Source organism: Dromaius novaehollandiae, chromosome 7, assembly GCF_036370855.1.
Source record: "Dromaius novaehollandiae isolate bDroNov1 chromosome 7, bDroNov1.hap1, whole genome shotgun sequence".
Classification (NCBI taxonomy): Eukaryota; Metazoa; Chordata; class Aves; order Casuariiformes; family Dromaiidae; genus Dromaius; species Dromaius novaehollandiae.
The window spans coordinates 3,959,300-3,986,075 of NC_088104.1; the positions used below are offsets into that span (position 1 = coordinate 3,959,300).

The following is a 26,776-nucleotide window of genomic DNA, read 5'->3' on the forward strand; positions in this document are numbered from 1 at the left end:
TTCTTTGTCTCCGGTTTATCTTTGGTCATGAAATACACTTTTATTTCAAGCTGCCTTATACCTGTGCCTTGCTCTGGCAAGTCCACAGATGCATTTTGGGCCAAATTCTGATTGCCTTAGGTTTATAGTCGGTTGGATTTCTGCAAGGCAGATATGATTGTGTGTCCTCTGCGTAACGTGGAGACGATGAGTGGCTCTGGTATGTTAATGCTAATCTCCAGATCACTGGATCTCCTGTACCAGAAGGTACAATGTGCAGATGACACACTTATGCTGCAGAAACACTGCTTCTCACCCCAAGTCTCCAGTGTATTAGTTGCTTTGCTGCAATACCTTTGGGCAAAGCCATTCAACCATATCGCAAAGAACTTGCTTTAAGACTGGGGCACATACTGTTTACTGTATAATCCTCTCTAAACGCTCTATTTTTTTTTTCTAGAGTAAAGATTAAAGAACAGAATTACATTGGAACTGGTGGAGGCATGATCCATGCCCCCTTGATTATATGGAAACATTAAAATATCATCAGCATGTTAATTTTATCATCTGAACTGTATGAGATTTATTCATATCTCTTATCTATTATATTAGTCTGGAAATACAATTTATTCTGATGGTGGGAATGTCAGGCAGAGAGACCAAAAACATCTGGACTTCTTAATATGAAACAAATTTTCTAGGATGTATATCGCCACTTTAAAATTAATTCTGCTAATAAGGAGGCAGAAATCTCATAGCCTATTGATCTTTCAAAATAAGGCCCCCAGTCTTTACTGGGATAAGACAGGTAGATCCTAGGAAGGTTCCCTGAGGATTTGTAGTTCACTTATCTTCTGTTACGTTTTTGAATATCAAATACAATAGATTATTTTAGTATCCTAATATAAAATACACAGCAGCAGATAAAACCCAGCCATTGCAAACTACAGGATTAATAAAAATCGATGAAAATTCCCCTAGAAAAACAACATATCTTAAACATTTTCCAAGTCTGAATTGGTGGATTTTCTTTCTAAACATGTAAAATCAATATTAATTAAAACCAACCATTAAGAAACCCTAGCCCACTGAAAGACAGTTTTCATTTAAAAAATATATTGCATTACCCAGGCTGGATTATCTCAGCACCTTTTCAGACGTGGAGCAGAGGCAGTAACGTTCCTCCCCGCTCTTCATTTTTTTGGGTGCTTGAGCTGGGCGGCGCGTGGACGTGGGAGACGTACCTGCAGCTCGGTGCCTGCCCGACCCGCTCCCGGTCCAATTCTACTTGGCGTGCAGACAGAAGAGCAGAGGATCATGCTCTCATCCAAAAGCTCTTCCAGACTGCTCCAGGACAGCTGCATTTACACGCTAAAAGTTCGGGGCTAGCCCCTAGCAATAACTTGGTAATTGTTGTGGGAAGACTCTCAGCAGAGCTATCTTCTCCACAAGTTAACAGGCATCTCTAAGATTAAGAATTATATGCCAGGGCTTTGACACAACCATCAGTTATGCCAGATGCAAATAATTTATTCTTTGTCAGTTCAAATATACAATCTTGTTTGGATGGCTTAAATTTATACTGGCACCAAAATACGGCGAGCGATATTATTTAAGTGTGGCGTTGAAGCCACAGATATGCATCTCCGATGACACCAAAAGTGGAAGAAAATTGTTAGTTATAGTTTCTGTGAGTAATTCACTGTTGTTATGTAATAAGAGCTGATGTAATAACTTGTTGTTGTGCAGTAACATAACATGAGATGCTGGGAGCTCTGTCCTGCCCTTACACGCGCCCTACCCCGGCATCCGCAGGTGCATTGCCATACAGCCAAGCCTTAGCAAGGCGGATTGACTACTGTATTTTTAGTGCCGCATTGAATTTCTTTAACTTTCAGAACATGCAGATTATACACAACCGCCAAAAAAGGACAATGTGCTTTTCTTAGAAGTGCTTAATGAAATACTGATTTTGGCTATTTTTTTTTAACTGGATAATTGACCCTTCCCCACCCTCAAAATTTCACTTAATTCTGTTGTGTAATGGAGCTAAACAATTTCTTGTATTTTTTTGACTAGACATATTTCACTTGGGGGTTTTAGTTGTCGTAAATGTTGTCTTCCTTCCATTTCAGCTTTTGGATACTGGGGAACTTCAGTTGAAGTAACACATGTCATTTAATTTAAAATTGTAAAATATTCAGTTTAGACTTTCCAAAGGAGAGAAAAGCACGTATAGAAAAAGCATGAGAGAAGTTAAGGCAGTTACTATTGCTGAACTTCACTTTCAACAAGATGAGGCTGGGTGAGACACTCAGTTTGCGCAGGATGCTGAGAGGCTGCTCGGGCTTTACCTTTGCAAAACAGGAGAAAATATAGATTCAGTTCAGTGAAGATGAATGCAAACACTTAACTTTATGCACAGAGAGTAGTCCAGTATGTAAAGTTAAATGGGAACCTAAGTATCTTCAAGATTAAGGCCTTTAGCTTTAAATAGTATCTTGAACATTTAGTCCGTGTTTGGCGAGACTGTCAAATTATTTGTTCTTGTACCATCAGCTAAAAATTCTGCTCATTTTATAGGAGGGAGCTTACATGGATTTACTGGACAACAGAATAAGTGAAATTTAAGACACGCGTCTTAAGCCGAGTTCATAACGGCCCACATTTCCAATAACAAAACTAGCGGTGACAGTGATATATGGCTTTTTTTATGAGACCTGATAACTGATGGATATGTGATCTTATAAATGCTTAGACAAACTAATGCACATAATTATATTTTCCATTTGAAGTCTATTGCTAGGCATTCTAATACAATATCATTAGTCGAAATGGCCACAATGATACAGCTTGGGCAGTTTGTCACAGTAATTACAGGGTGATTATTTTTGACTGGAATAAAGATTTCAGTTTTAGTATGGTAGAAAGCATAATCGCAAATTAGAAACAGTCTCAGAATAAAAAAATATCAGGGATAGGCACTTTAAATATGGATTATAGTGTAATTCTAAAACAATTTCTTTAAAAAGTGCGCTCATTTGGCAGAATGCGTGATTTCTTTCAGGTTTATACCAAGTTCCTGCCCCAAAGGATGACACTTACCTAATTAACAGCTCCATTGTTTAAGGTTTTTATAAAAGGGAAAATTTGGGCATGGTAAGGAAGGTTTGCGTTATAATTTACATAACTGCTAAAATAGGCTTTCTTTATTCAATCGACAGAAAAATAGATCATTTGTCTTCACTGTTTTCAGGACGGTTGATTAAAGTAGACAGTGTCCTAACATCTGTATTGAAAACTATATTAATCAATTGATTAATCACGAGGCATTAATCAAAATCTTCCTTAAGTGTTTTAGTTTTGGAGCAGCTCTTAGTATTTTCTATCAGATTCCTTTTAAGGTGTCCATTATAAAGATTAAATTTGGGTGGTGAATATTGAGGGGTTGAGGCACATGTGGCTTTCCACTTGAAGGTCACAGCCATTGCTCATTAGTGTTACTTTTAATGGGATAAGAAGCAAAAGTTTTTAATATGTGACTACATCAATTAATCAAATATACATTTGATTTCCTTTCCAGTAAGCAGTCCATATTTTCTGCATGTGCAAAGAAATTCCTAGTGTTCTGGAGCCGCGGACACTTCAGGCTACACTGAAGAATATTCCATGTATTTAAGGCGTTTAAATTGTACATATGGACATAATGAACTGATGCACTGACTATAATAAAGTAAGTTATTCTCTTCTATATTTAAATATTCTGCTTTACAAAAATCCATTTAAAGGAGTCCTGGTCAGCTTTCATTAAGGCTATATTTAAACAATCTCATTTACCCTCTCCAATGAATGTAAAACTTCGGATTACTGGGCATGAAGTGTTTTAGAAAGAAAGAAGTTATTCTGAGTATTTAGTTGATTCAAGTGAACCATAGAGGACCTATGCAACGAAGCTGATCATCTGAGAATTTCACTCTGTTTGTTTTTCCTCTGTTCCTATTTGTTTTTCCAGCCTGAAACATTAAATACCGGTACTCAAGTAAATGTATTTTGTGAAGCATCAATTACAGTACAAAAGAAAACCACTGATTGCACATCTCTTCACGTGCATAAAAATGTTTCTTCATCTTGCAATCCCTCTGTAAATGATTCTTTCAGAAAGATTTACTGAATCCTCGCTGTGGCTGTTTGTCTGGTAGATTGGAAATACCTCCTTTCTGATGTATGCTTTTCCAAAAAAAAAAAAAAAAAAAAAAAAGAAAGAAAAAAAGGAAAGAAAAGCAAAAGAAACACCCCAAGACCAACTATATGTTATTTATATTTGTTTGGATTTAAAAGTACACTAAAAAAAGTGCATCTGGCATTCCAGTCACCTTTGGCAAAAGTTTAAAGAGCCACGAAATCAAAGCGTAGCAAATGAGATCCTGCAGCTACTTGCCCGGTGCCTGGAGAAGCTGCTTGAAAACCCACATTCTAGGTAGTGCTAGTTTTGTTTCTGGGCACAGATTGCTTCCTCCGAATTTTAAAGTGCTTGTAATAGTGTGTTTTTAAAGGCAATGTCTTCCAGCTGAACGAAGCGACCCTCGTGCAGCCGGGGTGGGACCCCGGGCGCAAACCCTTGCGGCTGCCGATCGGTCTGACGAAGCCGGTTGCTCCTGCTCCTCTCTACCTACCTATCACCTAATTCTTTAAAGCTCCTTTGACGTGTGTTTACCAGTCGCTATATGTCGCGATAGAGTTACTGCACACCGAGAGCTGTGAAAACGCCCAGGAAATTTTGCACGCTTTTAAAAACGATAGCGGGCCGCTTGTCGTATAATTATGTGAAAAAGAAACATGTGTCTTAAAGTCTTGAAATAATCAACAATACATATTTGGAAATAGAATAAAATCCATCCCTGTGCTGTTCTTCCACAGCTGAGTTCTGTTTTCATTTTGCTATTGATGGTGAAGGTTGGTTGCCTTCAGCAGGAAGGGAAATGCAATCTGCATAATTCCCATTAGTTCTTCATCGCGCAAATATATGCTGATAATAATTCTGTATTGGGTTAGTTTGTGGCTAATCATCTTTATACTTAGCAGCAGGTGCTGTGGCAGCATTGGAAAAAGTATCGTGCATTTTAGAAATTACTGCTGTACAATTTATCTATAATGCACCTTTCTTTTTAATAAAATTATGCTCAACAGTTCATCAATTCAGCTCATGGAAAACACTGCTGTGATACTGGCGCGTAGGCTTTATCACTGTTTTATTACCAAATGCCACTGATGTGTGGGTTTTTGTTTTTTTGAATGGAAACATGGGCCAGAGAAAGGAGCTATTGAAATATGTGAAGAAAGTCAGTTAGCACCTGGAGGCTGATCTGCATTTTAGATTATGAAGAAGATATAAATGAAACATTTTCAGACCATTCCAGGTGTAAGTGTGGGAAATAAGTTTGTCATTTAAAGCCAATATGGTTTGGTGAGAAAAAAAATGAGGAGGTGAATTAGGCTTATAGGAAACCTGATCATTAAGTGCTATTGGTTGTGAGAATTTTGAAAGGGGAAGTTTAGAGGAACTGGAGAAAGTGTCTTCAGAAAAAGTGGAGTGGTTTAATAAAGTCACAGAAGCCATGTGTTATTTTTTGACATATTTTTACCAGTGCTTGCAATAACTACACTGAAAAAAATATATTCTTCAACCATTGCCAAAAAAATTGAAATTTCTGCTGTTGCCTGAATTGCGACTAATACCTTTCTTCCTAATACGTATTTGGCCTTCACCCCAGCTTTCCTCCCCAGGAAGAGGGTAGGAGACAAATCAAACCTGTATCTAACCTGAGGAGAAGCGCATCTACCAAAAGAAAAAAGTCTCAAAGAAAAGAAAGGAAAAGCATGAGAAGTGAATGGGGAAGTCAGGATAAAAAACTTAAAGACACTAGAAAATGGAAATATAAAACCAAATTGAAACAATAGTCAAAGGAAAATACCCGAAGAATTTTCATAATGAGAAAAAGGACGTTGGCTAGAAGTGAAGGAAGGAGAATACAGAAAAGGAAAATTATCCAAAAAAAGATGAAGTAAAAAGAAGGGAAAATGAAGAAAAGTTTTCAACAGAAGGAAGCAAAAGCCATGGGCGTAGTATGTGTGTTCAATTATTTTAAGGACAATTCTCTGCAAAATATTTTCGTAGCATTTAGTAACTTTCATTAAACAATTATTTAGTCATCTTGAGCCCTTATGTAAGACAACATGCTGCAGAGTCTGCCTAAAGCATGCAGTCTTCAAAAGCCAGTTTCTGGAATGAGAGTTAGTTAGGTTCCATTTATAATGATTAGAGATGAACAAATTCAGTTGAAAGCAGGAGAATTTGCCAAAAGAAAACTCCAAAGGGAAAAAATCTCAGAAAAAAATTGTTTGATTTAAATCACTGTGAGAAGAAAATATCAATTTTCCATTTTTTTTTTTACTGAGATTGAAAAACTGTAAGCCAAAAGTAGATAAAAATGGATTTTTTTTAGTGAATATCCAATGAGAATAAAATTGTACAGGAAAGTGGAATTGACTGAGTAATCTTAATCTCACATAAAATAGTTTTCCATTAAAAAAAATAGCTTAAAATTGTGACTAGTTATAATAGTTAGGTATATTTACATATAATTTGATTCATGAGATGCTGTTAGTTGATACCAGTAGCAGGTGGTTTTCTTTTCATTTCTGAAAAAAACTCAGCCAGTTAATTTTGATACTAAAAATAGATATAGACACCTGAGGTTTTGCCCTGCAATTTTAAAATGTAAATTTTTGCATAAACTATAGATAATATTGAATCAATTTTGGGTGAAATGTTCCAAATTTTCTCTGAAGATAGAAAAAATCTATAAAATTGAATTATGTGTCACCTAAAATTTTCTCTTGAGTTGAAATTTCTTCTTTTACCATACATTATACATTTTATGTCTTTTTCTGCTTTAGCATGGCTTAAAACTTTCCAGAGGATCACATTGCTTTTAAGATATTTGTGCTATGCATATTTGCAGAAAGCTAATAAACCTGTTCTTTACTTCATTTTAGATAATTTTGCATTTGCTAGGAGCAATGAGGGGTTTTTCGTTAGACCTTTGCGCAGGAGCAGGTAGCGTGTTAGTGCTGAGGGACTGTATTCCCCTATTGCTTGCCTGTAGCTTGTAATGTCTGTCTCTGTGTGAGTATTTCAGATTTTTCTTTTGCTCTACTGGTAGTAAAGATACATTCTTCAAAGGGAGGGAGAAATGTTAATTTTGGCTTTCAAATGTTTTTCTGCTATGAACAGAGGAATTGGGTCTGTATACACAAAATTACAATGACAGTTTCTATGAATAATGTTAGTCTCCTTGGCAATGCCCGAAAAGAGAGAGAAAGAAGAATCCTCTGAGTTATAAAATATGGATTTCACTGCTAGTTGGAACATTTTTCAAGTATTGAATGCTTTTTTAAATGACCAAAGACAAAAAATCACTTTTTTAAATTCCTTTCCCTTGCTCCCTTCTTTTGTGCCATAGGTGAATTTTAGTCATGTGTGTTGAAAGGGCAGAAGATTGTGCATTCAAGAACATCCTTATTTAAAAACCTAGAGAAGACTCATCTCAGTGTATCAGATAGAAAGGTGTGTGGGCAGTATGTGCAAAATCCGTCCATCACTTACTTGCCTGCGGGCTGAAGACCCCTTCCAAAGTGAAAGGAAAAGTTGGCATCGGCTAAGGAGAATAGCTTTCCTGGGACTATCAAAAGACTTCTAGTTATAAATAATTATTTAAATTTTTTTTTCCAGGGAAGAGAAATAATGCGGGATGTTCGTGGCTGAGCTGGAAAATTCAGTTTAGGCTATAATTAATTTCCTACAGCTGATTTAGGCCTCTCCCTTAGTTCAGTTGTAAATGAATACAGCATTATTGACACATCTCTGAGAAATATGTAAAATTATACGGTGAATTTTTCCATGTATTTTTCCAGATGCATTTTTCCATATGTTGCAAGCAATGCAAACAGAAAACGTGTTGTTTGCTTCGGTGACAAGGTGGCTTGATAGACTAGGCATCATCAGGCCTGAATTATGGTGTTAGCTTTGATTCCTGGACACAAATTTCTGAAAGTCTTTCAACATTTGAGTGAAAGCAGATGCGTGCTGGGGCAGAAGGGCGATGCCGGGGGTTGACTTCCTGGAGAGGGGGAAAAGGACCTTAGCACCCCAAGGTCAGCAGGGAGGACTTCGGGGTCCATAGTCTCCACCAGAGGGAAACTAGTTTGAAAAACTAGCCTGTCTTTAACCATGAAGTGAGGACAGTAATAAAAAGCACCTCCATATAGAAAACAGCCCTGGGACACAGGTTATCATCTACCCCACAGGCACCTAATCAGAGTAGAAGGCATTATGGATTAATGTGGATAAGGAGTAGACAACAACAGAGGAGATGGCGCCGCTGCTGTAGAGCATTGATGGGCTTGCTGACATTTTGTGGGGTAGGTTGTATGACTGGCGTGTTAAAATCAGTTGTTATTACCTGTTTCATAAAAGGGAATGGGATGAGAAGGAAAAAAAAAAAAAACCAAACAAAACAGGTGTGACTGAAATAGGAGACCATCCACCAGAGACTGTGGTCACTGCTAGGAGGGCTTTAAGGGTGCTCCCAGTGTCTACACTTCAAAACCAATGGGAATTTACTGGCAAGAGCTCGTAGGATGACTACATTTGAAGTTTGAGGAGGCCAGCCTCCACGTTATTGGCAGTTTGGAGGTGACCTGACCGTTTTATGAGATACTCTGGAATGGAAAGATATTGGCCACTCTTTGGTGGTTTTGTTTGTTTTTTAGCTTTACAGATTAAAGCTTAATAAAATGTAATATTTGGAAGTTGAAGCTGGGCTACCTCAGCCTGGAGTAAGACTCAGCTTACCAGCAGAAAGCGTAGCTGAATTCTGGATTAAATTACTGGAAGGTGGTGGGATAGCCTTTCCTTCACGTCTTTAATGAAAGCTTAGTTTTTCTTTAAAAAGATACACTTTTAGTTCAGCTTCTGCAAAACTCCCTAAGGTTGACGTTTGCAGAAGGCGGGTTGTCCTTTCTGACCCAAGGAGCAGGTAATCATCACATGTCCATTAAATGTGATGGGGTGCTGCAAAACCCCTTGCTACTGTCGAGCAGTATTAACTACTTAAACGTGGGCTAGTCTGTCCCAAACAGCATAAAAGTGTAGCTGGAACAGCCTGGAAAAAGGTCAACAAAATCAAGCGCTTTGGAGATCACTCCACACCATAAGGAAACAGCTGGACCCAGTCTAATGTTTAAATAATCTAGTGACTAAGCAATGGTACAGGCCAAAATCTTATGCAGATGGAAGCTAAAACCATCTCACGCCTCTCATATCTCATTGTCTATTAAATGGGAACTTCCACTGTAACATCCACAAGTGTTTCCTTGTAGGCTACAGCATCTCTTCTGAGTTAGGCATGGACTATTTTATAGACATGTATTTACAGAATTGGTACTATATTAAAGCTCCAAGTAAAATGTAATTACGGCAAGTGTTTTGTAGAGTGAATATTTATTTCCTCTTGAAGTGTGTGGCATACAGATGCCAAAGGAGAGAAATGTAGGAACAGAACACAGAGAAACCAAGCCACAGTTACATGAAACAGAACAAAAATCTGAATATTCTTAAAAAAAAAATCCAGATATAAGAACGAGTTTGTGCTGGCATTTGTTTATATATGGTGTAATTTACCGGATTAGTGAAAATAAGGGATTAGGAAGTTAAAGAAATGGTTCTCTGAGGGGCTGTTGCTTGAAGGCAGCTTTAGCAAGTGCAAGCACTTTAGTGTAAGGGGAAAAAAAGAAAGATATGTTTCCAGGTTCGTGTCCTACTTCAGCCTGGAGTATCGTCTTAAAGCGAAATTATCAAGCCTTACAAATGAAGACTGCAAATGAAAAAAAATGAATGCAACTTCAATAATGGCACTGCAAATGTCAGAGGGATGATAGAGCTGCTGCATTTCTTATCACCGCCCTCCGACTGCTCTTCTTTATTGGCATGTGTGCCTCGATTGTTCAAACTAGACACTGTCTGAGCATTGATGTCATATTTTTGTTATGGCAAAAAGCCTACATTTGACCTTTCTTTGTAATTGTGACACTAGTTGAATTCTGCTGTAGTTCGTGGCAATTTACTAAATCCTTTGAGAGTTCACTAGTTAATTATTGCCAAGTGAATTTTTAATTTGCTCCTATGATTACATTGGTGAATACAGTCATTAGTGGGAAATTTATTTTAGAAATTGGCACTAGAGGGAGCTAAGTAATTGTATCATTTATGTATCGAGGAAGAAAAAAAGAACATTCATTAAAAAACTTGCTTTTTTCTGAACCTGCTGATTTTACAAATATGGCAGCTATGCCTCAGCAAATTATAAGCGATAATGAATTAGTTAATTTTCCTTACTGAAAACTGCTATGCTAAGATTATTAAATTACTGTATTTCTACTTAGTGAAACTAGCTACCAGTCAGTAAATTAGGATTTCTAAGACTCTTTTGGGAGGGGGATTTTTTTCTTTTTTTGTTACTATTACCCTTGTTTATCTTTATTTTGGTCTTAACAGAATTAAAATGCTCAACCTTCCTGAAGTGCGAGTTTGCTCCCAAGGGAACTGCAGGATGGAGGGCCCCACGGAGCAGGCAGCTCGGAGGGAGAGGCGGCGCGGCGGAGCCTTTCCGGGCTGCGTCGGGTTTTCCGACGGCTCCGCGGCTCCTCGGGAAGCTGCCTGCCTTCTTGCCCCCTCTGGGTCCTTTCTGCTTGACTTCTCACCTCCAGTTTTCTAGACCTCTAAGAGGAAACAAAACCCCACCATTTGGGTGGTCCCCAAACGCTGGCCTTTCTCTTGGCTATACATATGTTAAAAGACCTCCGTGAGGCCACTGCAGGAATTCTCTGTCCCCAGGAGCTGACGCTTCCTTTCCTTAGAAAAGTCAATCTGAACCTAGCATGCACAGTAAGCAGAAAGTAATGCAGACGGTTAATTAAAATAAATAAAAACCCTGAGTCCAAGATGTGGCAACCGGCCTGGATTCTTTGATAACTGTGAGTAACATCTGGCCTTATTTTGAAATATCATCCACAATAATTTCTGAAACAGCAGAGCTTTCTGATGCCCCAGCTCTTTGTTGTTTCCAGCAGGGTTTTTCCGGCCGCCCGTCGCTCGTCACCAGCACCTGGATGCAGGATTGGTTTCACCTGCTGAGCCAACCTCTCCGTGGCAGAGGGGCAGCTGTGCTCTTGCTCTTAAGGGAGTTGCTTTAGCCATGGTGTTTTGTCTGCTCTGAGGCTTGGGATTAGTGTTCTGCTGGGATTTGATGTAAAGATGTGTCTTCCTTTAGATGCCCATAGAGGTAAGTGTGATTGTGGTCATAAATGAAGATAAGATTTCTCTTTATGCTGGAAATTTAAGCACCTGCAGTGCTTAACGGGTGTTTGCTATTCTTTTCGTCACTTACGAAATCTTTTCATATGCTGTGAATAACTTATCCAAGTTGTTTATTTATGCTTATTGTAGTCCATGTCTCTGTGCGTAACGCTTCCTCGAAGCAGTTGTCTGAAGCAATCCTGAAGTTGCCTGGAGGAGACCGTGCTGCGCTTTGCGAGTCACTTTTCCAGTATAAACTCCTCTGAAAAGTAAACAGCACATTTCATGACTTTGACAGTTTAGATGTGCTGTTCAACAGTTTAAATTAGTATAAGTAATAATATCACCCATAATAGGTAATCTTTTCTTTCCATACCATATGTGCACGCAGGCAATTGGGCAAATGATGTGAAGTCCTGTTGCTTTGAATATGTTTCCCTTATGAATTTACTCGTGCTTGGCTAGAACGAGGCATCTTGCCTTGCACTTCTCAGATGTGAACTATGGATTAGATTTAGCAATCCGATATTATTGTACAGTAACTGGTGCCCAGAAACTACACCGATGCTTTATATTCCTAATAAATGGGTCAATGTTAGTAAGCATCGAGCTGTTTCTGGCAGATTTCTGGCATTTCAAACATCTGCAAGTTGTGGATTTACAGCAGAGTAAAATCCTTTTCAGAAATGGTAATGCTCAAGTCATCTTTACCACCTAAAAAAGCATTTTTCTTTACTCCTTTGATTTAGCTTAATTCTGTACCATAAATCTATTCCATGGAGGTCAGAAACTGTGGACAAGGGGAGCAGGGGGAAGAATATTGTCCTTTTCCAGTTTCTCTATAGTATCAACTGGTCTGGCAAAATTTCATAGTTCGGTGTCCACTTCATGCATTTCTCTGCCAGGTTTCATCTGAAAATGAATGAATCTGGTAGCTCCTTTGCTGCTTTTTTTTTTTGTTTAGTATCTCCTGATGCACATTAAACATGATATGCAAGTGCATGCACTGCTAGGAAAATTGTCTGTATTTCCTGGCAGTGACCAGGAGCGTAGGAAAGGGTTGGAGGAGGTTATATACTCTTGATGTAGCAGCAGCAAAGTACGTCTTTTATAGTCCATGCAGTTGTTGCATACATCTCCAGATAAGATAGACCAAATTTCTTACAATGTAGAGATGCAAAACCAGTAAATAAAGCTAGCCTGGATGGGTGGACTGCTGGGGGGAGAAAAGAGGCAGCAAGAAGGACCATGCATATAGTGTGTCTGCTCTGTAAAGAGAGTACTTATGCAGGAAAAAGGGAAAAATCTGGAGATCAGATTGTATTTTTGGCACACTGTGGAATGTAGAGGGCAAGGTTAAATTCCTGTAGTTTGCATCAAGGGCGTTACCTTCCAGCCTGGTTTCTTTCATAGGAGATGTGGGTTTTATGTAATTTTTGCAGGAGAGAAAAGGGTAATATCATAGGAGACAGGCTGGAGGAGGCGGTGATAATGGTGAGTTCTGGAGAAGACATGGCAGGAGAAACCAAAGCTGCAGAAGCAAGCCGCTGTCTTCCCACTTATAATGCACTTGAACTACTACAAATATTCAGATTGATCATGTACGCTATGTTCTAGCACTCTGTTGAGACAACTATTTCTGATTCAATCAAGTTATGACAATGCTGAGGGATCAGGGTTGTTTACTGGCACTCATCCACCTGTTTGAGTCCTTCGTTTGCATTTGGATATAAGGACTGTATTTTATATTTTATTTCTGTGGCACCCAGCATAATGGAGGTCTGAGTCAAAGGCTGGTGCCCCAAGGCTTTGCAGACAAGTTATAATCCATGAAGTATAAAACATGTACAAAAATAACTAAAACTCCCTCTATATATTAAATACTACTGTATAAATATTACTTGAGATGGGGCATCAAACAGGGACACCTTTTCTTTGGACTCCCCTCAGTGGAGCACTCCTCTCTTATAAGGCATCTGTCAGTGACTGAATTTTCATTTTAATATTATATTTTATTAGCAATAAAAGCATTTTAACATAGCATCACACTTTCATCATCACTGCATAGATTGATCCTCCTCCCTCCCACCCAATATTGACTCAAACTACTTGTAGACACTGGCAGACACTGTTGGTGGTTTGGGTTTTTTGTTTTTGTCTTTTTTTTTTTTTTTTTTTTTTTTCCTTTTTTGTTCGGAGAGATATGAGGGCTGGAGATTTACTTGGCTATTTACTTATTTGTTTGTCCTTCCCTGTCTTGTCTGAAATGTAAGCTTAGATTCTGGGGCACAAGATGGCAGCATAAGGAAAACTTGCTAATGTTAGAAAGAGTTGAGTTGTTTAAACTGCAAAAATGTGGGAGTCCTGGTTATGTTTTTAAAATGATTTAAACAGATTTAATAAGATTTAATAAAACTTGTTACTAAGATAATCTATCGTTTGATCATCTTAAAAAAGTCACCTTCTTCCTTCAAAGCTTCAATGAACTCATAAAATCTTATAAGAATTCTCTTTCTTAGCTCAAACCTCTTTATTAACAAACATTTTTGCTTTCCTTGTTTTTTCTCTAGGTTATTTATATTGATGTTGAGTAAAAGGAACAATGTGACTCAGTCTTAGACCTTATAATGCAGTTACCCAATAGCTTGTTTTTCATCATAAAACGTGCTCTGATTGTACCCCCTTTATTGGGCCTGTATCAGGGCACAGTGTGCTGTGTCAGACGGAAAGCGGAGTTATGCAAGGACTGCTCTGTATCCTTGCACTTAATTTGGAAATGTTAGTCTTCATCACATGAGATGCTGCAGCCTTTGGGACAGCCCTTGCCTTGACTGGGCAAGACATTGCAGCTCTCTAAAACCAAAAATAAGAAACATTCACTGCTGGTTTTACTCTGAATAGAGCACTGGTTGTGCTACCCCAGCAGGTACAAGAAAACCCTCAGTTGAGGTTTACGCCTTCGTCTCCCCAACGGTGCTTCTTCAGTATGTCCTTCTCATTTACATACTTCTTAGGACCACTTCATGGTATCTCTGGTATTTGCTGTTCTAACCTCTGGAGAAATGTTGTGCTGTGTTGTCGTTTAGCTTGGGAGTCTGTGCTCAGAGAGGTCTTTGTGGGTATGCTAATGCGGAGAGGATGGCAGCAGTGCTTGCCGTAAGCTGCATTACAAGGTGCTCTGGTCTCCTGGAAATTGCTTTGCATCAACTACGCTTTCCAGAGCTAACCAACAATCTCCCATCGATCGTAAGGGAATTTGGGCTCTTTGGAAAACGTGCTGGCTCTTTCCATGCTGAGGTTCGTGATGCGCGTCCATGCGGCCGTGGCAGCACTGAGCTGTGCACAAGCCAGACATAAAAATTGTGTGTTACCTTTGGTTTTACTACACAGCTGGCCAGTGACCACCTAGGATGACTCCAGAAATAACTACTGCGGTGGCTGCAGAGATGGCTCTGTGCGTGAATGTGAGCTGCAAAGGTCGTGGCTGCAAAGGCTTTAAAATTGTCAAAAGCCAGTTGTGACACTGGAAGGTGTTGCTATTAGTTTGTACTGTTTGTGAGAGCTTTATAGAACGTATCACGGGATAACATGGCCCTTCATTATAAGCTCACTCAAAGCTCTTTCTGCTTCATTTCCCTTGGATTCGTAGCTATGATATAAACTATAGTACTTTACTATGCCTTTTAACACCTCCAATGTCTGGCTACTGGCTTGTTAGGCAGAAGTTTGTTCCAAATATATTCCAGGAATTAAAAAAAAGTGATCTGAGTTCACCCTAACTGATGTAAGTACCTCAGCATTTCTGAGTTCACCCTAACTGATGTAAGTACCTCAGCATTTCTAATACCCCAACACTGTTTTATCAATGGACTTCCATCTTCAGAAGATGGTATTTTGGCCATATTTTAATTCAGAATGCTGCCTTCTGGTTTATCAAAAAAAAAAAAAAAAAAGCCAAAGAAATTGGCCATGCAGTAATGGAGAGGCTGAAGGGAAGCTAGATACAGTTGTCTATATACTTTGCTATGAAATTCTAGATAATTTCATATATGTGTCTATCTATGTGTATCTCTCCACTTCCCCACATAAGAAGGGGGTTGCACTAGTGTTTCGATGCGCCACTGGGGCTTTTATTGTCTTCTTTGCATTCACCCAAAGAATGTTGCTTTTTCTAATTAGGAAGTGAGTTTTGGGGAGGGAGGGAAAAAAAAGCCCTCTCCTGGTTATACACAGAATATCATGTACTTTGGTGTCTCTTAAAATTTCAGAGCTACCAGATGAACCTACATATTATTCTGACTAATGTAAAAAGAGCAGGCTTAGAGCTCTCATGATGTGGCCAAAATCTGAAAATGTGACTTGAGTCTACTGCAAAGACTCGAACTCAGAACTAGGAAATGATCTAACTCATGGATACTGGGCTTCCTCACCCCGACCTCTGCCTGCTTCCTCCACATGAACTCTCAAACGAATGAACAGATAAACAAAAACTAAAACACAAGTCTCACGCTGGGGAGTCCCCTCCGCTTTCCAGGCTCTGTCCCACTCCATCCCAGTACGGACAGCTCGGCAGCTCCGGTTGGGTTCAGCTGTCCATGTGCCTGTCAAAGAAATAGCCATACATTATAATCTACTTCTACAGATTGCAATAAAATGATCTAGGTACGTAGGTAGCTCAGGTGGCAGGTTTCTGCTTGCCTAGCTGATGTGACGTGCCTGGGCACTGCGATCGGGTCGTCGTCTGCTTGCAGCAACACGTGTCTCCTTCTCTCTTTTGGGGCACTCTTATACACCAGAACTTTTTGTTTTTCCTGAGCCTCTCTGTAGCTGCAAAGGGGAACTACTTGCCCAATGCCCTTTCCTTTGGCCCTTGCCACAGAAGGTCCCAGGGCATCGTAGCCCTAGAGAAAGCTTCAGAAGTGAACACGTGCATCTGCCTTGTTCTTCATGTAGCGGGCCATTATGGTCTCTTTCCCTCTTTCCTGATAATTATACCTGTTAAAATGAGTATCTGGCAAGGTTCTTCAGAGGGAATGTTTAATACCACTGGTATCTGAACATAATCTGACTTGCAGAAGATAGAGACAGTAACCCCCCCCCCCCAACTTCAAGGGGTGAACTGAGCACTATCTATAGCCTTAGTTGGATATCAATGGCATAACCAGCAAAGAAATCTTAACATTAGTATTTACACTTCCCGTGCTACCAGTTTTCTCTGTTTATCTATATGTGCCCATACATGTGTACACGTGTGTATATATACATGTATATGGATGACTTTCTCCATCCTCTAAAAGTTACTTTGAAAGTAAGATTGAATTTTATTATGGCAGTCTCCTACAAAGACCAGTGAAAACAGAATAAAAAAAAAACTTGATGATCTGATATAACTGACTAGGGGAGTTTAAAAGGGATGAACAAATTCTTTAAGCTCAGAAGACCTGAGCTATTGTGAACAGTCATTAAAACATGAATCAAGCCTGAATTCGCTATAGTCTGGAATTTGGTTTAGTTCCGCTAATGTAAAGAATTAATTCACTTCAGTGCTGATCTGTATTTTTCCCATTTTAGAATATGCTGAAATACCTGATTGATTTGCTGAAAAGACTCATGCAAGTGTCTGGGTTCTTGACAGTAGTTACCCTCAAAATATTAAGAGAACAGACCTTTGAAATATTTCATTATCCCATTTTTATCCCCAGTCCTACAATTCATTCATCTAAGGGAGAGTAACCAGTGATGCTTGGATACTTTGTCCCTAATTCAGGACTTGTGTTTGTGCAAACACATTCCCCTTGAGCTGTGCAGGTCTCCACTCAGGGTGCCACTGTCGCCCCTTTTGGACAGATGCTCGTGGCAATCTCCTCCCTGCTGCTCTAGCAGCCTTCAGACAGCAGCGCTGCTGCCAAATTGCTGCAAGCCAGCCTTCGTTAGCCTCCCTTTCTTAGGGAGAATAAAAATCTTAATTCAGCTGAAGATCTCCTTCAGAAAATGTCACTGTTAGTTCAACAGATTCTGCTTAATATTGCTTACGCAACTGCCCTGCCCCTCACTTTAGATGAAGTATCCATGTTCTTCTTCCAGCTGTGCAAAATGGACACACGGGCCAGCTCTCTGCTCGACAAGACAATTACTAATAATAAGTGGGATTTATTTTCATTGTTTTGTGAACTATATCCTGATCCCAAGTCCTTTTAATATAAGGACTACATACAACCTAAAAAAAAAAAAAAAAAAAAAAAAAAGCTTAATTAGAAGTTATTTATGCTCAATAGATCATTGAACATGTTGGTAGCTCTTTCAAAAAAGACCTGCTGCCCAGCAATGAACAACAGATGAACTAACGTCAGGAGAAGATGTTAGCCGTGCTGGCATCTGAGGCTGCCTCCCGCGGTCCTTCCCCACCTGCTCGGGGGACATCCCTACCATGCAGCCACCCAGGATGGGACATCCTGTCGGGTGAGGCACCCTGCCACGTCGTGTGTCCTGCTCCTGAGCTGGCCCCAAGCCCATTTCATCAAACATCTGTGCTGGTCCAGCTTTCTTATTACTGCTTTAGTGTACCCAATATCCATGGCTACCATGACTGTGGTGTGGTCGTAGCAGTTAAGATCCCCTGGGCATGTGCACAGAAAGCTTCATCCCGTGGTCATGCGCGTAAGAGGTCGGAGATGCTCCTTCCCACAGTGTTTTGTTGGAAATGCACCGTGATCAGCACAATCGCTTAATCCTGCCACTAAGTTGGTAGGATAATTATCTACTCAAGTAATCGACAAAAGCTTTAACCAGGAGATTAATCAGAGTTTATCTTCAAACTTCAGGGAGAAATGGATTGTTAAAGACAGCTATATATATATGTAGATATATATTTATGTATTGGTATCTGCTTCTATTATCAGAGCAGCTAATTAGTGCCAAGATGAACTCCAGATTTCACATTGGCATTTGTATGTAAAATATCTAAAATCTGAACATGAGCTAGATGATGGATATATTTCAGCGTAAAGCTGGAGACTTAAACCACTTTCCTTCTGGTAACGAAATGCACTATCTGTTCACAAAATTTGCATAGCAAGTCTCCTTGCCACACGTTTCGGTGAAAAGCTGAGTGTGTGGCTTTCTCTTTGGTTATTTTTTCCTTTGGAGAAAAGCAGCTCTGTTAGTCTCTTTCCAGTTGATGCTCCATGTTGTGACATGTCATGTAAAACTGCATCTGTTATGTTGAAGGAGGAACAGCAGAGAGACACTTTGACACGACGAATCACAACACAACTTAACAGCAGGAACGCTTAAAAGGCAGCACGGTGCCGTTGTCAGTAACCCCAGCCCTGACAGAGGCGAGGTATTTAGTTCAGCTTCCAGCTTCGCTGGATCTGCCTTTCCTCCGAAACGAATTTCCCCCGTATCGTTAGGCCCAATCCTGCAGTTCCCGTAGTCGGAGACTCCGGCAAACTTCTACATGTTGAAGTCAGTGGGAGTTTTGCCTGAATGAAGACCTCAGGATCAGGCCCAGGAGTTTTTAACCGTCTGTGAAGTATGAAATAGACTCAGATTAAGCTAGCAGACTTGTTATTTGACAGTTTATAAAATATTTTAGTATCTTTTTGGCAGTAGCAGTTTGAATGTTGGCAAATGTACACATTGCTTGCAGTTACAAAACCTTGTAATGAGTATTTTCCACTGTAATAGCAGTGACTTGAAATTTGGATAAACCACTTAGACTTGTGAACTCTGACATGCATGGTAACTATGTCTTTGCAAAAGAATTTTGTCAAGTATTGGAGCTCCTACTAATAGCACATCCATCTTTCCGCAGACTATAAATCTTAAGAAAATTTCTATTACTCTGCAATTTGTCTGGCTTATGCTATTTATTAGCCATTTTATTCTGCTGCTTTAAGAAGTAATGTGATGTTCATTTTATTGCTGGTTCAATAAATTGTTAATTATAATGCAGTGATTGCTGCTGACGTGATTTAAAAGCCACATTAGCACTATAGCATTAAGTTTTAACTATTTTACCCTTCAATTCCCTGTTTATACAACAGTAAAAGGAAAATAGCCTTAGACTAATTTAAAAAATGAAGGTACTTGTATCTATTGATCACATGATACACTAGAAACTTTTTTTTTTTTAAATGTTACACTCAGGTCTAAAGAAAAAAAAATGCATCAACTGAGTGTGGCCTTGCTGTTCAGACAAAAGTGTTTTAAAGCAAGATTAACCCTAAAGTTAAATTAACAGAATCACTTAGTTAAATTAGGACAATTGTCATAATATATTAAAGGAACAGAATACTCGGATAAATCATAATCATTTTATAGCTATGCATAGCTTCTGGTGCACATTTTGTATAATAATGGAGCATGAGGGAGGCCTGGATTGGAAAGCATACCTATTTTCTGCAAGAAAATTGCAAATGGGATTGGGAGAAATCTCCGTTTTGCTGATTAAAGGTCAAATTTAATTGCTGCAAGTATAACAATATATCCTCAGCTGAGTACGCAGGGACACCAGAAACCATCAGCCCCGCACCAGTGTTGCAGAGTGAGCAGAAGCTCAGCGAGCCTAAAGCTGCGGTGGATGGGTGGCATTTATTAGCACCTAGAGATATGTATTAGTGTTAATGTAGATACCCCGAGACAAATATTTCCAAAAGCGGGGGGGATGCAAGTGTGTATAAATGTGTGTGTGTAGATATATATAAAATAATAGGCCAGAGTAATCCTGTAAAGTTACTGTGCTCTTGCAGCTCCAAAAGCGTGGTACCACCACCAGTTTAAAATTTAATTAACTTTACAAGAGGAAAAAAATAGGAAGACATGGTTATGAAAAACTGCCTGGTCTGACCCTCCCGACTCATCTCTCCTCTGACCTTTACTGTGAGTTGCCATGATCTGATGCTAGACAAAACAAGAAATGGCAACAAAAGGGCTTTCTTTGCTATTTAGAGGTTTCTCCAGACATCTCATTGTCTTTCTGGAGCCACAACAGAAGCTGAAGAGTTACAAATAGTTCCAAATTCATCAGCTCAAAACTCTGTTTTCCTGGAAAACTCTGAGAATGAGTCAGGGCAAAATGCAGCGTTCAAAACGCTATCGTTTTTGCAATCCTCCTCTCTTCTCCCCGATCTGAAAGGAAGTCTGGCCTGAAGAGGGACTACAGAATTATCCTTATTCATACATGAATTAGCCTCATTCATCCCTTTAAGCCTTACTCTTTTTTTATTAAGGATTAAATTCTGTTAATGACGTGACCTTCGTGCATAAGACATATAGGATACCTTTATATTGAAGATAAAATTGATAGTAGATTAAGCACCTAAATCCATTAGACATCCTGGGAGAGAGAAATCTTATCTTTAGCTGCCTAACTGCATTTAAAAATCTGCCTAGAAGAGACCTTCCTATTCCCAGACTAAATTAGAAACTGTTGCTAGCTTGATGAAACCTGTTTTCAAAGGTGGACTCCTCAGAAACTGAAAGTGTTTTTCTTGTAAGAAAAGAGTTTAAATTATCTTCTGCAAGGAAGGGTCTTTTCCCAAGAGGGAATCACTTCTGGCAGCACAGAGTGTACCAAAATCTTGACTTTTAATAAGTCCTGTTATTTTATGTAAGCATCCTTTATTTGATTTGTATATAAGGCACTAGTTGAACTGCTTTCAAATAAGGATGAGTCTTGGCACTGGTAGTGGTAAAAATTACAGATATAAGGAAAAGTTTGACAGCCAGCTAACCCTCGGATTTCAGGCTTGGGAGCAAAGATCTGAGCTAAAGGGACTGATAAAGCTTACTGAGCTGTCATAATATACTTAAACTCCTATACTTGACTTAGTACTGTGTGACACTTCAATACAAAAAATTAGGACATAAAAAAATTAGTGTAGCCCATATTAAACAGATTTAAAACTGCTAAACTGATTGCAAAAAGTAATTGGGATGTTTTTAGTGATGTCTCATAAGGATCTAGTCATGGCCTAATGCATTTCCATGATTTGAATAACGATCTGGAAAAAATCTTTCCTCTTCAAGTTTGCAGATGACGCGAGAATTAGAAGAGCGATAAACAAAGAATAGCCATTTATGTAATGATCTAGATCATTTTGCAAGAAAGAGCCTCGTTATCAGACGGAGCTTCCAAGCCGAGTTTGTGCTCCACCAAGAAATACTGAAAAACCAGCCAGGGTATGGGGGGTCGTGCTACAAAACTGAGGCAAGACAAAGCTCTGGAGCCGTGTCCTGGAGCGTGAATTTCCACGTTGCGGTTTCCCAGGGAGGCGAGAGGCTCCCACCTGACACAGTAAGGCGGGGACTGCCCTGGGGCTGAAGCTTAGGGGATCTTGGGGACTTTGCGTTATTTCCAGGCTGGAGTCCTTGTCCTTTGGTTGAACAGCCCGGGCTCCCTGGCAGGCTGCCGTGTGGGTTTTTACGCTTCGAGCTGGTTCCTCTTGAAGCCTGGTTTAAAACCCACACGTTTTCCAAGGTGGTTTGAATTTGGTTTGCAAGTTTTGGTCAATTCTAGTTGCAGCGTGGTCAAAGGTGAGGTCTTGTGGCTGGAAGCAGCGTAGCAGGAGCGATGCCTGCGGCTCAAGCCCTGGGGCGGGGAAAGAGCATCCTGGAAAATCTGAACACGAACGCCCAGCATGAAACTTACTCCCACCCAAATTAATTAATGCAGCGTTACGTAAGTAAGTAGGTAACTGTGGGACATGGTGCCAGTGTGATCACTGCTGAGAAGCTGCACTGAGCTGTGCAGGCTGCGTTTGGCAGGCAAGCTTTTCCTCGCACAGAGTGCAGGAAAGTGAACTGGTAGTAGAAGTTCTGTAAAACCTGATTAGCAGCAAGAGAAAGCTACTAAAAGCATCAGGGCTGGCCAATGTATACTATATCTGCAAGCTAACAGTTAGATAAATGAGAGAAGGGAGACCTAAACTCATAAATGGTGTTGTCCAGCACAGAAAACTGAATATTGTGTAATGGGGGGGGGGAGGTATTAAAAAAAAAAATTAAAAAGTATACTGTAAAGCAATGACAAAACCAGTACCACAGAAGAGTACTGAGAACATCAGGTTGTTATATGTAGGAAACCACTTAAGCGGGAGAATGAGGAGAGCGGTGCATCGGTTGAGACGTCCAGCACCGAGTGCATCTCCCATAGCTTTTGAAAAATGTTCAAACTGTGACTTCAGAAATGCCAATTTACTCTTGCCTATAGCACGTATAAAGTTATCCACAACCCATAAGAGGAAAAGAAATTTCTAATGAACTGTGAAACCAGACACTTTATGCTGGAGAAGCACATTCTGTAGTCTGCATATTATTATTTTGTTTTTGGGGAATGCTACAATGTGCTAGGTAATTTCCAGTACAGATGCAGGCACAGTTTGTATCCCGAAGAGCTTATGCTGGGAGGAATATCCTTATTCGTGGCTGGGGATGGGGTGAGCATACATTCCACAGAAACATACTTATGAAATAACTATTTTTCAGACTGGAACAGCAGTACAGTTTATAAACTTCATTTTTTTATGTGCTAACAGTCAGATCCCGTCTACTAGCAAGGAACTGTCTATCTGCAGACCCTATAATGGTATGGGAACAAGCAGATTTCTAGATGGGAGCTATGAAAAAATGACTGTATGGCCAACCCAGAGTTCCTAAGAAAACTATTTAGGCTGGATTGAAATCGAGGTGTTTTACATCCCAGAAATATTCAGGACAAATAATATGCCTATATGATCTGTGTGAAAAAGAATCTTTATTACGAGATGCTGAAGCAGAGTAATACTGATAGCCAAGAATGTAATGGCAGTTCTGTACATACATATGAAATACATTTTGCTCGTGAGAAGTATTTTGATCATTAAATTTAAGCAAAAGGAGAAAAATGTCACAAAATGTTTGTGTTCACTATATATACGGTCAAAGTATCTTTTCATCATAACTGAAATTTCTTGTGGGTTCTTGGGATTAATTATGACCTAATCACACATCTAAAATAGCATATAACAAATAAGGAAAACCAGCTTTATGCTGAATTTATTGAAGGGACAGAATAGAGAAAACCTGAAGTTGTGATAATTCAATACATGTAGCCCCTTTTTCAGTTCATGATTTATCTCTATGGAGTAGAAAAAGTGAGAGATAAAAATATGTTCTAATTAAGAAGACCAAGGGAAATGGTGCAAAACAGATATATTGCATTCCATTCTGCTTTATTATAGCATGAGTCATTACAAAACACTGGGAATTTTATATTTCAGTGGCTAGAGATCAAATTATCAGCTTAAGTTTTCTAAACTTGGGCTTAATCAATATAATGTTAAATGCCATGGATAGAAGACTCCAAGAATTTTGTGAAACAAATGCTATAATTGGGAATATCAGTAGAGGGAATTAACAATGCTAAGGCTTTTCTCCTTTACCCAGCAGATTCTGATTTTTTTTTTTTTTTTTTAATAGTTACTCCTCATGTGTATCTTCTATTGTAGACCATGGTACAAAGTATAGGAGCATCTATATTGCTTAAATGCATTGCTTACTTCCCAACAGATTGGAGTGTTGCAGTAGAAAGCTAGTTTTGAGGAAGGCTGGAGTAGGTAGGAAGAAAGAGAGACCACATGGTATATAGAAATAACAGAGGAAATCTAAGATAATGGCCTGTATAGGCAAAAGCTGAGATGCTTAAGAAAGATGGAAAAGAATAGGGAGGAAACCACGGTCAGCACTGACTCCAAAAGGGAGTGTGTTAGGCATGCAAAGAAAATACGAGAGTGAGCCTGACTTTGAAGAGCCTGGAGAGGAGGGATGGAGAGCTCGACTTGAAGCAGCTCCAGCTGAAGGAGGTCTGTGTGGCTGGGAGTGCATCATTAAAGTGTCATTAATTTTGCTTGATGCCAACATTTTGGGTGGATTGGAGGACACAGAATGGGAATTTGCACCAGAAAGAAGGACAAGGTTAAAGAGATGATGACAGGAGATTTTGAAAGCTCCATGACTATTTTGGATTTTGCTGTAGCAGGAACATTTGCTTTCTTAGCTGTACTGAAGTACCGGGCATTTTTATTTCTGGAAACGCCCCAAGAAGGTCAATCTAACTATTTCAAAACTCAGTAAAATTTTCTGGGTGGTTTTCAGTCTGCATGACAACTTCGCTTGTCTGCTACTTCTGAGGCTGGTTTAGTCATCTCTGAGGAAAAAGGAATAGGTCATGTGGATAACATCCCATGTAATCTTTACAGAAATTAGTAGTTGTTTGTCCTCTGACCAAAACTAACTCATTTGCATCTTAAACCTTTGGTTTAAATTAGGCCTGGCGAAACTGTTCCATAGAAGGATTTTGATTTTTTTCAAGCAACATCTGAAAAAAATCAGAGGAGGGAAGGTCTCTTCTTTAGGCATTGAGATGTCTGATGGCTGTTTGATTTAGTGTTTTACACTGCTTTTAGAATATGTCATTAACTTCATTCAGATTTTATGCAGTTTTAAATTTGTATTTTGATGATCACATTTAAAAATGTTGATTTTAATATGTGAGTGTCATTGTTAGGTAAATGTACATAAAGACCACTGTTTTGCTCTTCTGAAGACTATATTTGCTTTTAAATTAATTAGAGAATTATTTTTAGAAGGCTATGGTTTTGGAAGATAAAGCAATGTGAAAAACAGGAATATTAAATATGTCAGATTTACAGGTTATGGAAACATGATCACTTTAGTCATGGTAAAAATAAAGTATGAGTTAACACTACAAGTAGAAAGGGAAGATTGTAGATATTATAAAAATAGAGCTGGGAGGCAGGATCAGCTATACCTAAATCATTTGTGACAGATACTTGTCTAACTTGTTCCTTAAATCGCCAGTGATGGAGTTTCCACAATCCCTATTGGCCATTTTTTCTAATGTCTAATCAAAATCTCCTCCTCAGCAGCTCAAGCCCGTTACCCGTCGCTCTGTTTGAAGGGGACACCCAGCACAATCTCTTTGCTGCTACCAGCTGTCTCTGCATAGACTTACTCTTTCACTGCTTGTTCTTTTCCTTAGATGAAACCATCTCAATTATTTCAATCATTTTTATAGAGGTCGTATCTTCCAGATTAACCTGTCTCTTGCTGCTTCTCGCAGGAGTCAAAACATACAGTGAAGAACTATTGATGAAAACTTGATAAAAATGACTAGTATCTGCTGGGTAAATATTTAAGCCACAAGCAACCAAATACAATAATGAGAACTGGGTGCTGCTGTTTGATAGTTTGGGTGGTGCTGTGTGAGGGATTTTTGTTTTTTGGTAAATTAGCATTATCTCCCTGTTAGACAGGGTCCGATACCGTACACCCTTCCTTCCATTAGAGCGTCTAGGTGGTTAAATGGGATTCATGGGGTCTATCTTGAAACCAGGGACAGTATTTTTCCTTAGAGCTTTTGATTCTTCCAACAAAGAGCGCTGAATCAGGTCGTGTTCAAAGCGGCTCCCTGAAATTATTCTGAAACAATTATTTTTAATGGAAATTTGTGTCTTGTAGAAGGCAAAAGGACCTCCGTAGGAATGCTGGTACATTGCAGTGCAGGACTCTTGCTTTCCTCTTTCCTGCTACTTTTTGTGGGAAACCATCACTAGTGGCTGAGATCCAGTTGCTAAACGGTGTGGAGGCCCATGACTATTAAGATCTGAGAATTCTTCTTTTTTTTTTTTTTTTTAAGGTAGAGAAGTTCCTGGATGGAAATTTTTTTCCTGTATTTTAGCAGACTTTGCATGACTTAGACTTTGAAGAAAATTGCTGCCGTATTTTTCCCATACGCCAAGAAAAAAATGGTTGAATACTATTTTAATACGTATTATTCACAGTGGTGCAATGAGAAGTGTGATCTGGGATACATCCCAGGAAAATTAATCTGGGAGGGAGAGGAAAAAAAATCTCGTATATGTACATTTCCAGTGTCAGAGAGATGAGAAGAACCCATTTGGTCCATTATCCACTTCATTTTATACATACGTATAGACACACATATTTAAAGTACCTGAAAGCATTTAGATGTGAAGATGACCTTTGTAGGAGATGGAGGAAAAATGTAAACAAACTGACCAACCTAATGACTATTTTAAATTTCCCTGTTCTATTCAACATCTATTTTGGCTGTTATTTTTGTATTTAATTGTGTTGTTTTGCTATTTTAATGAATCTAAGAGGTATGTCATTGCCTTTTGTACCAAAAGAGTGGACACCTAAAACTGATAGTGCCCTACCTTGGGAGCCGGAGGGCAGGTGGACAGGGTGCAAAGGTGTATTAATTTGGGCAAATTCGTGTCCTGCTGCCGGAGGATGGTCTCCCTGTTCCAGCACAAACGCAGCTTAAAACTGTGTCCTGAAAATCTGTTTACT

The 26,776-nt window shown here is 39.2% G+C and overlaps 2 long non-coding RNA genes across 10 annotated transcripts in view; both read left to right on the plus strand.

The window, feature by feature from the left end:
* The window catches only part of LOC112981719 (uncharacterized), a 150,868-nt gene extending 145,975 nt beyond the window's left edge, over positions 1-4,893 (plus strand). For 7 of the 8 annotated variants that reach the window (XR_010389896.1, XR_010389899.1, XR_010389900.1 and 4 more), the window contains one exon: positions 3,563-4,893. This is a non-coding gene — a long non-coding RNA (uncharacterized LOC112981719). The remainder of the gene's footprint in view (positions 1-3,562) is intronic. The other variant, XR_010389903.1, reaches the window with a different exon arrangement.
* Positions 4,894-10,578: 5,685 nt separating this feature from the next.
* Positions 10,579-26,776, plus strand: part of LOC112981720 (uncharacterized) — a 62,819-nt gene continuing 46,621 nt past the window's right edge. Inside the window, exons 1-2 of one of the 2 annotated variants that reach the window (XR_010389904.1) lie at positions 10,579-11,073; positions 11,170-11,381. This is a non-coding gene — a long non-coding RNA (uncharacterized LOC112981720). Of the gene's footprint in view, positions 11,382-26,776 lie in introns of both variants that reach the window. The other variant, XR_003258790.2, reaches the window with a different exon arrangement.